Here is an 11,632-nt window from a genome sequence, read left to right on the forward strand (position 1 = left end):
GGAGTATTCATTTTTTTGTGCGTAATAAGGAGACACTTCCTTGCGTGCGAAGATAGCTGGTGGGTTCGACATGTCAGTGGGGGGCACGTTATTTTCGCGAAATACAGAGGCCCTTCCGGTGGGCCCAGATGTCAGGTGGAGGAATCATTATTTTGCGCGTAATAAGGAGGCATTTCCTTGTGTGCGGCCGTGGACCCAGCTGTCAGCCTCTCCACGCACAGTCTACTTCCGATGGTGTCGTTCGTTGACCACGTTGACCACGCCGCGCCGAGCGCATCCAAGGTGGTGGACGACGGCGAGGCCCCGGACAGCAACGAGCCGGAGATGGGAAGACGCGGGAGTAGATTCGCAGACGGAGAGGTGTACGAGGGTTAACTGGTTCTAGTGCGGTGTGGTTCGGCAGTCGGTGGAGAAGAACAGGAGGTGTGGAGGGGGTGGAGGGATGGCCTGGCCAACGGTGGAGTAGCGCTTCATAGCGAAGCATGCTAAGCAGAGCTGCTAGCAGCAGGAGGCGGGAGGTGGTCCCGACGGCGCTGGAGGAAGAAGACGAGAGATTGAAGATGGATGCCGGTCGTTGGATGTAAATCCAACGGCTAACATGTCAGAATCATTTGTCGACTAAATTGACAACGACTTGCGTTGGCTTCGACCTATTGGCCCACATTTCAGGCTCCAAAAATGTGGCACGTATTCAACCCATTTTTTCAGAATTTACAGTCTTTTTTTGCGTGGTAGAATTTACAGTCAATTTGATCTTTTTTTTTGAATTACAGCCATTAGCTGGGCTGGGTGAACAAATAATGTAGCGTCCATGCGGCCCATTTATTTTATTTCCTAAAAAATTACAGGCCATTAGCACTTTCTGAAAATATACGATTTTGCTGGGCTGATTCTAATTATAATGTTGGGTTGGGCCAGCAATGTTATCAAAAAATAAAAAGGGGTTGAGCATTTTGTTATAAATATATTTAAATAATAAGTGATATTATTACATTCGTCCTTAAATCTTACCAAGTTTTTGTACACAATCACTAGGATTTTCGTGCCAAAACAATCCAGGATTTTATTTGTTAAGAAATTATTTTTATAAGTTAATAAGATGTGGGATATTGTTTTCTTACATATGTAAGTATCTGTTAAATATATGATGACAATAAAATAATATATAATAACATATAAAATAATTTAAATATATATAATATAGTTAGAAGGGAAACATAAGTTGGACCTGGCGTTCCTATTCTTATATAGAAAAATAGAACAGACCTCTGCGTTTTCTTCAAAAAAAATACATAAATTGGGCTGCCAAAAATAAAACCTCGGATGGGAGGTCCATAGGTCGGCCGATACATGACGGCCCTAAGAAAATACAAACAGGCCTATGGACCTCCCATCTGAGGTCGTGGGCTGCACATGTTAAAAATGAAAGCCTAGACGGGGCATCCCAAAACCACGTCCAACACTTGCCAAAACTTCGTCCCTCGTTTTCTCTGTGTTTCGCACACTCGACATTGTGTGGGCGTTTTGACTGTGCATCATATGAAGATGTGCTATGCATGAATGTTGATCAGCATGATGTTAACTGGCTGGTAGTTCCATTTTCGACCATGAATAAAACTTCCAACATGATGTTAACCCTGTTTGAAAAGGCCGTGTTAATATAAATGCTCTGCCTCTGAAAGTTGCAGTTTCTTATCTGAAACTGAACTTGCAGTTTCTTATCTGAAACAGAAACTTGCAGTTTCTTCTCTGAGAATCACATTGTCTGCACTTTTATACTCCTATGAAACTACATTTTTTAAGTGCTAAAAATAGATCTCTAGAATTCATAAAATACTTCATATGCTCAATACTGCAACTCTGAAATTCAAAAGACATTCATATCTGAAAGTACTCTCAAAATACACAACACAAAACACAATTCACAACCTGCAAATACTGACAACCCTAAGCTCCTCCTGACAATTCACAACCTGCCCGACTATTGGGCTGGGGGGAGCCCCCTCCTATTCCTCGGCGGCAGACAGCCGCCCCGTGAGACGATGTGAACGGCGAGGGAGACGATGGCGGGGAAGCGTCGTCGGGCCAACTGCTTTTCTCCTCTTGCAGTTGGGTTCGGTCGACAAAGACTCCACCGGCTCGCTCTGGCAGGACACCCTCACAAACGGCACCCTGTAGATGCTCGATCCTTCAATCTCTGGTGGATGCACCATCTGGGATCGATACTCCCACCACCGCTCCCTCACGATCGGATTCGGTGAATCAGTTTGCTCCATGGCCTAGAGGAGCAGCTCTACGTACTCCAGCGCGACTCCCTCCGAGAGTATCGCCGCCTTTTCGCTCTGTTGCAGATATTTGGCCATGGATGTTGCCGTCGCCGCTAGTTGGTCCTTGTTGTCAAACCAAGACTGTATCTCCAACATCCTAGCTAGCTTCACAGGGTCGCCGTCTGCGATCCTCACGTATCGGTTGTACTCCTCCATCGATCTACTTCTCCACAGCACCTTCACTCGCCAGCGGTGGTTTTTGAATGGAAGAGGAGAGGATCAGCGCTGGTTTTGGATTAGAACGAGAGAGGAGCGACGCTGGTTTTGGACTGGAACAGGAGAGGAGGGGCGGTGGTTTTGAAATGGAAGAGGAGAGGAGCGGAGCTGCATTTAGATTGGAACAAGAGAGGAGCGACGGTGGTTTAAGAGGAGAAGAGCGGAAGAGTGGCGCTAGTCTTTGACGTATTTTTTTGTTGTTTTGCGTATTTTGGGTCAAAGTTTGACCACGTACTGTATTTGACAAGCAAAATGTGAATGCATGTCACCAAAAATTGTATCGTTTGGTTCGTATCTGAATGTACTTTCAAATTATATTATTTTTGCAACATATAACATATATTTTATGTGCGAAAATCATGGTCAATTATGACCCAGAATAAAAGGGAGACTAGTTAATGTGGGGTCGCTTTTTTAATTGAAGGGTAAATTGATTTTGATTTTGATCCAGTCACAGCGCGCCGGCCCTCTCGTCCAATCCTAAATCGCTGCTGCACGCTCCTCTCCCTCTTCTCCATTGCAAAACCACCTCCTCTCCTCTCCATCATCTCCATTCCAAAACCACCGTCTCGCCTCTCCCTCTTTTGATCTTCTCCATTGCAAAACCACCTCCTCTCCTCTCCATCATCTCCATTCCAAAACCACCGTCTCGCCTCTCCCTCTTCTGATCTTCTCCATTGCAAAACCACCTCCTCTCCTCTCCATCATATCCATTCCAAAACCACCGTCTCGCCTCTCCCTCTTCTCTATTGCAAGACCACCGTCTCTCCTCCCATCTTCCAAAGCTAGCACCGGACCACTCAGAAGGACATCTATGGAGAGGATGCAGCAGCGAATGAGGCAGATCGCCGGCGGCGACCAGGCAAAGTAAGCCAGGTTGAAGGAGATCCTTAGTTGGTTTGACAATGAGTGGGAGATTTCGAGGATGGTGCGGGCCATGTGGCAATGTATGCGAAAGAGCGAGACGGCGGCGATGAGGGCGGCGATGTACATGTACTCCTCGGCGGCAGTCACGCCGCAGTCCTCCGAGTTCATCGAGTATCTCCTCTGGGCGATGGAGCAGACAGATTCGCCCGAGGCGACAGTCAGGCGGAGGTGGTGGGCGTACAGGTCGAAGGTCGAGCACCCAGGGATAACGAATCGATTGAGTATGGTGTGCCGTTCGTGAGGGTGCAGAGCCAGCCGGAGCCACAGGAGTATTCGTTCTCCCACCGCAAGAGGAGGCCGGATGGCGCGACGTCGCTTCCCCGCCGTTCTCCACGGTTCCCTCGACGCTCGCCTCATTTCAACGGCGGCGGTAGGGTTTAAGGTAAGCTTCGCACTAACCTAATCTTCCACCTGCTCATGCTTACAATCAGTGTGACAGCTAATGAAAATCATGCTTACAATCGGTCTCCGAGTACTACGCCAATCACCCTAAAATAGCTCTGGACCTTTGGGTGAAAGTTGTGACACAGTGTACAAATAAAGAAAAATAGATTGGTGCTTCTTTCAGAAAAGAGTACTCCCTAGAAAACTGCCAATATAAGCTACTAGTATTTGGTTAGATGATTTGTTGCCGAGAAAGATCCGTCCACAGAGAGCGCCACACATCCCACTGGTGGTGGTGGATGCCAATGTGTGCCATGCAGCATGGTTGGTGTCGGTAATTTTTACTCGGCACACCTTGCACTCTGCATATATGCCGGTTCCATACGTACATTTGTGCAGTTCCACCAAAATGCAGCTGAATAACCCTGTTTGCATAGATAATGAAAAAGCGTGATTGCATTATAGTGGCACTAGTTGATGAAACACACAAAATAAATAGAAGAAAATATTGCGATAGTATCATAGTATGCCATGTTGCGAGGGCGAGATGGGCCCTGCGACGCCTCATACGGTACGCCTCATACTGGACATCGTCCCAAGTCTCCCAGATACACCTTCTGCCAGTGATGAACATCAGTGTACAGCGGTAGTACAAGGAGGCGCCTTGAGACATTCAAATCTCTATTTTTGTACATATCAACTAAAATTAAGCACCCGAGTTTGCAGAAACGCTCAAACATTAACAATGGGACTAGTTGATGAAACATACATTAACAAAGAGAAGCACTTTCTTTATCTACATTGGAAATGAAATGATAGAGATGACACTCGCTCTATTTTAACTGTATTATTACTTAATTTTATCAGTGACACTAGGGTCGAGCAGGTGGCAAACGAGGTGTACCGTGCGTCGCAAGGATGGAGGCCGGGGATGCTTAGACTGGGATGCTGAAGCTGGCTCTTTCAGCCACCAACATGGATGATTCAATTCATGGGACCTTTTGGTGCAGTTCACCTAAAATGAAGCAATGTCCCGTGAGCTAGCAGCTTCTTCTTCAAAAAAATTTAAGAAAAGGGCTCCAGCCCCGGTTCCATTTCCATCAGAAAACGAAACCCACAGAGCTTCTTCTTCATTAGTTGCAATAAAATTGAGCAACATCAAGGTTGGTTGTGAAGCTCCTGGAATGCTCAACTATAATTTGCATATCATTTGTGCAGTTCAACTAAGATCGAGCGTGAAATGTATATCTCTGTTTGCACAAAAAAGGTGGAAAGGAGGGTGACTAACAAGTGATGAAACATGCATGAAATGAAAAGAAGCATGTTCCTTATCTGAATGGCAATCCTACAAGGACAGTAGCAATTTCTAAAGCACTGGCATTGCTAAATATTAGTGTGGGCATTAGGATTAACTATGACAACAGTTAAATACGACATTACTTTGGGCATGGGAGAGTAGGCGGACCAGGACAGTTGCATTTCTAACGAAAAGAACCAACTTATCTTAATGGGAAATTTTAGCAGGACATGTAAAGAAGTGCCATTGATTCATATTACTGGAGGCATTACATTGAAAACAACATTGGTTTAACGTGTCCTTACTTTTAACAGTGCGACTGCTTCATTTTACCAGTGGCATTACATAAGAGTCGCTCGGGGCAACAAACATCAGAACAAGATATTTGGGTTGGTCCCATTTTTGTTCGGTATAGCCACCTTATACTGTGTGAGGCTAGCAAATCTAGTGCTGGACTTACTCTGTTGACTTGTCCCCCAGTCCCCACTTTCTTTCCTTTTTCAACCAATAGATCGGGTTTATATTGAGTTTGTAATGCGTTTGCCTTTATTTCCCTATTAGACCTAGAGACCAGTTGGATAGCCAGTCTCTGCTACTTTTCGCCCCCATTATTTCCTCTTTCGACCAAGTCCTAGATTCAGGTAACAAATCCTCCCCCACCCCCACCCCCTTTCTTCCTTGTTTGAACCAAGTAGTACTAGATTCGAGTGCATGAACTAGTTTTACCTCTTAAACATAAAAAAATTAGGTGGTTTTCGAACAGCCGATCGATCCTATCTACGAGGGGGCCTGAGAAATAGTAAAAGATACAAATGCAGCAACGTCAGGAGCTCGGGAACTAGAGCAAGGCCGGTTTCGAAGGAAGTTATACCTGATGGTCGTCGGGATGTCGCTAGGTGGGCGGCGGGAGGCCGGATCTGCCCACACTACGGCAGCGAGGAAGAAGGGGTTGGAGGCCCTCCCTCGCTAGCGGTGCTTGGGAGAGAATGGCAAGGCAGGCTGATCGGGACGCGCCCAGCTGTGGGTAAGAGCCATCGCGAAGGACGACCGCGTGAACGTTGCACCTTCACACCTTCCCCGGCAAAGAGGATCCGGCTGGATCTGTGACCAGCGGTGAGCAGAGAGAGAGAGAGAGTGTGGCCACCGCTGTCGTGTTTAGATCTGGAGAGGCCGAGACAATGTGAAGAGAGCGACACTAGCAAGCAAGCGCGGAGGATACTGCCTATATAGTGGAGTAGTGCTAGTTTTCTTTTGTCTACCGGAGCCAGCTTGACCTCGTCAATGACTGTCAAGAAGTCTTCATGCACGTGGCCCGAAGGCACAGTTGTCGTCATTTTGATCTGAAGCGCTGGATTATAACATATAACACGAAAAAATGCCACATGAAAAGAAATCATAACCTCACTGCCCAAAGGAGACAACATGAATCCCGACGGACAAACTAGACGAGGAACAAAGCTCAAATTAAAGATAAACTCGTAGAAAAGGGGTCCGTCGATAGATGTCCTAATTAACATAGCCGGCTTGACCTAGATGGCAGCCGAGTAGTCACTGTTCGTGCATGTGCCCCCAATGACTAGCCCAACTCAGTTATCGCTGTTTAACCCTTGCAGTGATCCGAAGCACATGACACCTAATTTTGTGAGATGACAAGAAACCTTTTTTTAGATTTCTCACCACAACTACAGCCATGTACAACACAGCCTGCACAATATGTACACGATAGCCAATCCAGGCATGTCTGCTGGAGTCTGGTCACATGCATGGACGAACTGATCTTCTGCGTCTTGCAGGGATCGTCCAGGCACCAACGTAGTACAACACTTCTCTAGTACTATCGCTCGTCTCCCTCTGCTATTAAGTCACCCGACTTGCGGGGCCGGGGAGTGTGCCAATGGTCGGTTCTCAATTGCCATCCCACATGTGTGTGCAAACGCAATATGACACGCGTTCCATTTGGAGAGCAGCGTGCCAGACCGACCGACCGCCTGGGGTGCGACGCGAATGCGACGGGCGTGCTGTATACTCCGTACATGTGTACCACCGTTTTCTAGACGCTTTGCTCCATGGCGCGGGCGCAATCCATGGATACAAAATTAGTATACTGTATACTATTTAAAACTCGAAGGCGGGGCTTTTCCTGCGTGGTAGGCGGCGGGGCAGTTCCGCCTAGTCGGTGACAAAGACGCGAGAAGACGAGGGAGTAGGCTGCTGCAAACGTAGGGCTGTGTGATTTGACAACGAGTTACTGCTGGACAGGTGGGGCCCCGTGATTTGACTTGCCATTATCATTTTAACTGCGGCACTACGACCGGTGTGAGTCTCCCGATTCCTGACCACCTCCATACAGGTGCCTCTCCCAATGGTCCACCATGTAGTAGAGGCTGGCTCTTGCATGAGAGCCCACTTCTCCACTTTTTCCTTGCCTCTCTTTCCTCCACATATGCAAAAATGCCATGTAAAGCGCACTATTGTACTTACTTTTACTTGCTCCTACAGGTGCTTAAGCTTGCCACATAGGCATAAAGTCTGATGTGGCAAGTTAATCATGAAGAGAGAGACTAGTTTGGTGACACAAGGAAGAAATGGTGCTAAGCGCGTGCACCTAGGTGAAAAGACAATTTTGAGTCTATAGCTAATTAAATGAAGCAAACTTAGCAACACCATTTCATTGGAAGAGGTCACTCCTTGGCAAATGCAATAAATACTAGTACTCCCTGTGTCCCATAATATAAGAACGTTTTTGGCACTACACTAGTGTCAAAAACGTTCTTATATTATGGGACGGAGGGAGTACGAAGAAAGAGATAGAGAAGAGTAAAAAAATACACTTATAGCCAACCTTGTTGTAGTATGAGTGACTAAGTGATGACTATGTATGACATGCCAACATCAGATAGCCTAACGCACCGTGTTAAATCTCCAAGGGCGCGACCGCGCGAGCGACGCGACGGTCGTGGTAGGCGCGACCATGATACGGGCTGCTGGCAGCCCTTGGATCTGAGATCAAACGGTCGCATGCTAAGTTGCTGAAAATTTGCAGAATAACCCTCCAGGATAGGATATTCACCCATAGGTCTAGAATCACGCCATGCAACCGTTCGATCTCAGATCCAAGGGCTCTCGGAAGCCCGTATCATGGGAGAATGGAAGGCCACTACCCTGCCGTTCGCACGCTGGCAGTTCGCTCCTACTCATCCCCGCACGTCCTTCAATACTACGGCGGTTCGCTCCTAGTCGTCCCGTCCATTCACATTACGGCAGTTCCACTAATCCTAACCCTCCTCCCAAATCCATGGCGTCCCAAATCTCCATGATCGGCGGTGAGTACAAGGTTAGAACCATCACCGGCGATGAGTTCGACGTCATCTACACCCGTTCTTCCGGTGAAAGGATGCCTTTCTCGCTTCAGACGCATGTTCGAAGACTCAGATGGTGAGTGGGTCGCTGGGCTAGATGTTGAGTACACCACAGTCCTGGGACGAGAGAAGGATCTAAAGGAAGAAGAGAGGAAGAAGCCCGCCGTGATCCAGGTTTGCGTGCATGACTTATGCTTGGTCTACCACATATGCCATGCCGAGGTTGAGTGCCAGGATTTTCAGGACTTCCTCGAGAGCAACCTAGTCAAATTAGTTACTATAGACTTTGGTAACGACAAAGAAGTCCTGCGTCGGATAGGCCTCGCTGCAGGAAACACCTTCGACCTCCAGAAGAATCGGCTGGTGTCCTCTCGTCAGCCTTCAATGCTGACCCTGGCAGGAGCCATGGTTCATCCTTCGTACGGTAAACTTGAGAAACCTCCATACACGTTTCATCGTCATGCATGGCAGCGGAATGTACTAGATATAGACCACATCCACTACGCTGCAATGGATGGCTACCTTTGCTTCAATATCTACAAGGGTTGGATGAAGAGCAACAGCCAAGTGTGCGGTTCAAGCAAAGGAGTATCAGCCAAGAGGAAGAGGGACAAGGACGAAGTCGAGGACGTGGACGAGGACTCCGAGTAAGGTGGCAGTGTCATTGCTCACGGTGGTTCTAATGCAGTGTCTACCGGAATAGTTGCAAAGTTTAATTTCAGGTGTGCTTAATTTAATTTGAGGGGTGTGTTGTGCTGAGCCCCCAGCAGAACTATGTTATGTTTCTTCTCGTTACTTTAACTCTTCAATACGTACATACTAGTATTTCTTACGTTTCATCTTTTAGTTGGTATAGTACTACCACTCGTTTCTTCACATTATATACGTACAATATATATGGCCAACATCATATAGCCAGCAGTTTAGTTGTCAAAGAATTTCAGGGTGCTTAGTTTTGTCAAAGAATTCCAGGATGCTTAGAGGGTGCTTGGATCCAAGGGACTTATTTTAGTCTGACTAAAAATAGTCTCTTTAAGAGGCTAAAGTTCCAAGCACCCCTGACTAAAGAGGGGCTAAAACTAGTCTTGAGACTAAAAAATTTTAGTCAGGGGTACCCCTACTAAAATGTGGATTAGTCCTCTCTCTACGCATTTAACTCCTCTCCTTTAACACAGGCGAGTTCTGGATTGGAGGGTTTGGAGGATAATAAATGCTCATTAACTTGATTTTAGCCTTTTTAGTATTTGGATCCAAGCATGGGTGAGGCTAGCATGTTTTAGTCCCACTACTTTTAGTCATGGGACTAAAACGTATGCAAGCACCCTCTTAGTTTTATTTGAGGGGTGGGTTGTGCTGGACACCATTATTGTGACTAGCCTTTTTAATAGTACTATATGCATAATTTGGCGACGAGCGCTCTCTATATGTACCACCATTTTTTTAATTTCAAGTTTTGCTCCATGGCACAATCCATCGATACTACTGATGTACAAAAGTATACATTTTTTAAAAGGCTAGAGGGCGGGGCGGTCTAGCTTGGTCGGTTTCACGAGAGGCGAGGGCCTTTGTGATTTGACGACTCATTACTACTGGAAGGCGGGGCTTTGTGATTTGACTGCTCGTATAAATGCGCCGACGACCTGATCGAGGAGGAGCAAAGAACCGTGCGGTATACTCAAGTTTTCCACTGGAGTAGTACTGCGACGGAGGAGCATGAAACACGGCAGCCCAGTGCCATATGGCGATAAAAAATGATCTAATTTGCTAGTCATCTCATTGTTAGCATTGTTCTATTCATTCCCTCAAAAAAACATTGTTCTATTCATGCCTCACAGAGAACGCGACACGTGCGGCGAAACACCCGAAGCAAAAGTTGAAACACAGGAGCAAAAGAAGAAGGAAGAATATCACCCCAAATGATCTAATTCGCCGGGGAGTCGTAACTGCTTCTTCATCGCCTCCACGACCTCCATCTCCTTGCGCGTCTCCTCCGCAATCTTCTTCATTCTGTCCAAGACGCGGGATTTCTTGACGCGAGCCTTCATCATCTGTTCCACGGCCGCATTACGTACCTTGACAGCAGCCGGGTGCTCGATGCGGAGCTTCGCCAACTCCTCATTCTGCTCCATGACGAGGGCCTGCAGCATCTTCATCGAGGAACTACTATTCTCATGTAGCTTCTTCCAGCCGGCGTTCTTCTCCTTCAACAGGTCAATCTCGTGGCAGAGCTTCGCCTTGTCCTCCTGAATTCGCAGGATTTCGCCGCTCGCCTTCTTCTCCGAGGCAATGCTCTTCTTCAGCAGCATCACCAAGCCAGCGGTCAACTCCCCCTGCTGATTCAGCTCAGCGGGCATGTCGTCGAGGCTCTCCTTCGGCAACTCCATCAAGCCTTGGATGAACTCCTTCTGCTTATTGAGCTGATCGGGCATGCCGTCGAGGGATAACGACTCCAGCTCCGCCGGCTCGGCATGTTCGCCTCCGCGGCTAGGGCGCTCCTGGGAGCCATCGCCTGCCTGTGAGAGATCTTTCGAGGTCTCTGCGTGGCGGCGAGCCCTCTCTTTTTTTCCGCACCCTTGGTTGCCGCTCCCTTGTTACGAGTAGTTCTCGACCTAGAGCTCTGCTCATCGGCCATGGCAACGACGGACGAAGAAGAAGCACTTATGAGGAGGAAAGGTAGAGTAATTTTCGGTTAGGTAGTTCCCCTTTTTATAACCTAAGTACTAGCACTAGTACTAATACCTGCATAGTGGGAACACGTTCAGGTTTGGTACGTACTAGTAGGTGTGAGCAGGCTTTCGAATGTGATGGGAACAAGGTAAAGATTAATTGATGGTTTTGGTTTCGAGGCCAGAAACGGCTCCCGATGAATTTAGCGGAACATAAATTTCAAGTACTACACTCCTCAAATGCGTAAATATTATGTTACTATCAAAAATTGGCACAAAATACGAAGGAGACCAATGGAAGTACTACTAGCAACCCACGATTTAACTACTCGCATGCGCGCAATGGAGTAATAATGTCTTTCTTCCGCCCTCACGTCCACTCAATTTGCATGCGCTGTATTAATTGACCATCAATGAAGTGAACGACTGTACACGCGTCAAATTATCACATGGGGT

This window comes from Triticum aestivum, chromosome 5D (genome assembly GCF_018294505.1).
Source record: "Triticum aestivum cultivar Chinese Spring chromosome 5D, IWGSC CS RefSeq v2.1, whole genome shotgun sequence".
NCBI classification, from domain to species: Eukaryota; Viridiplantae; Streptophyta; class Magnoliopsida; order Poales; family Poaceae; genus Triticum; species Triticum aestivum.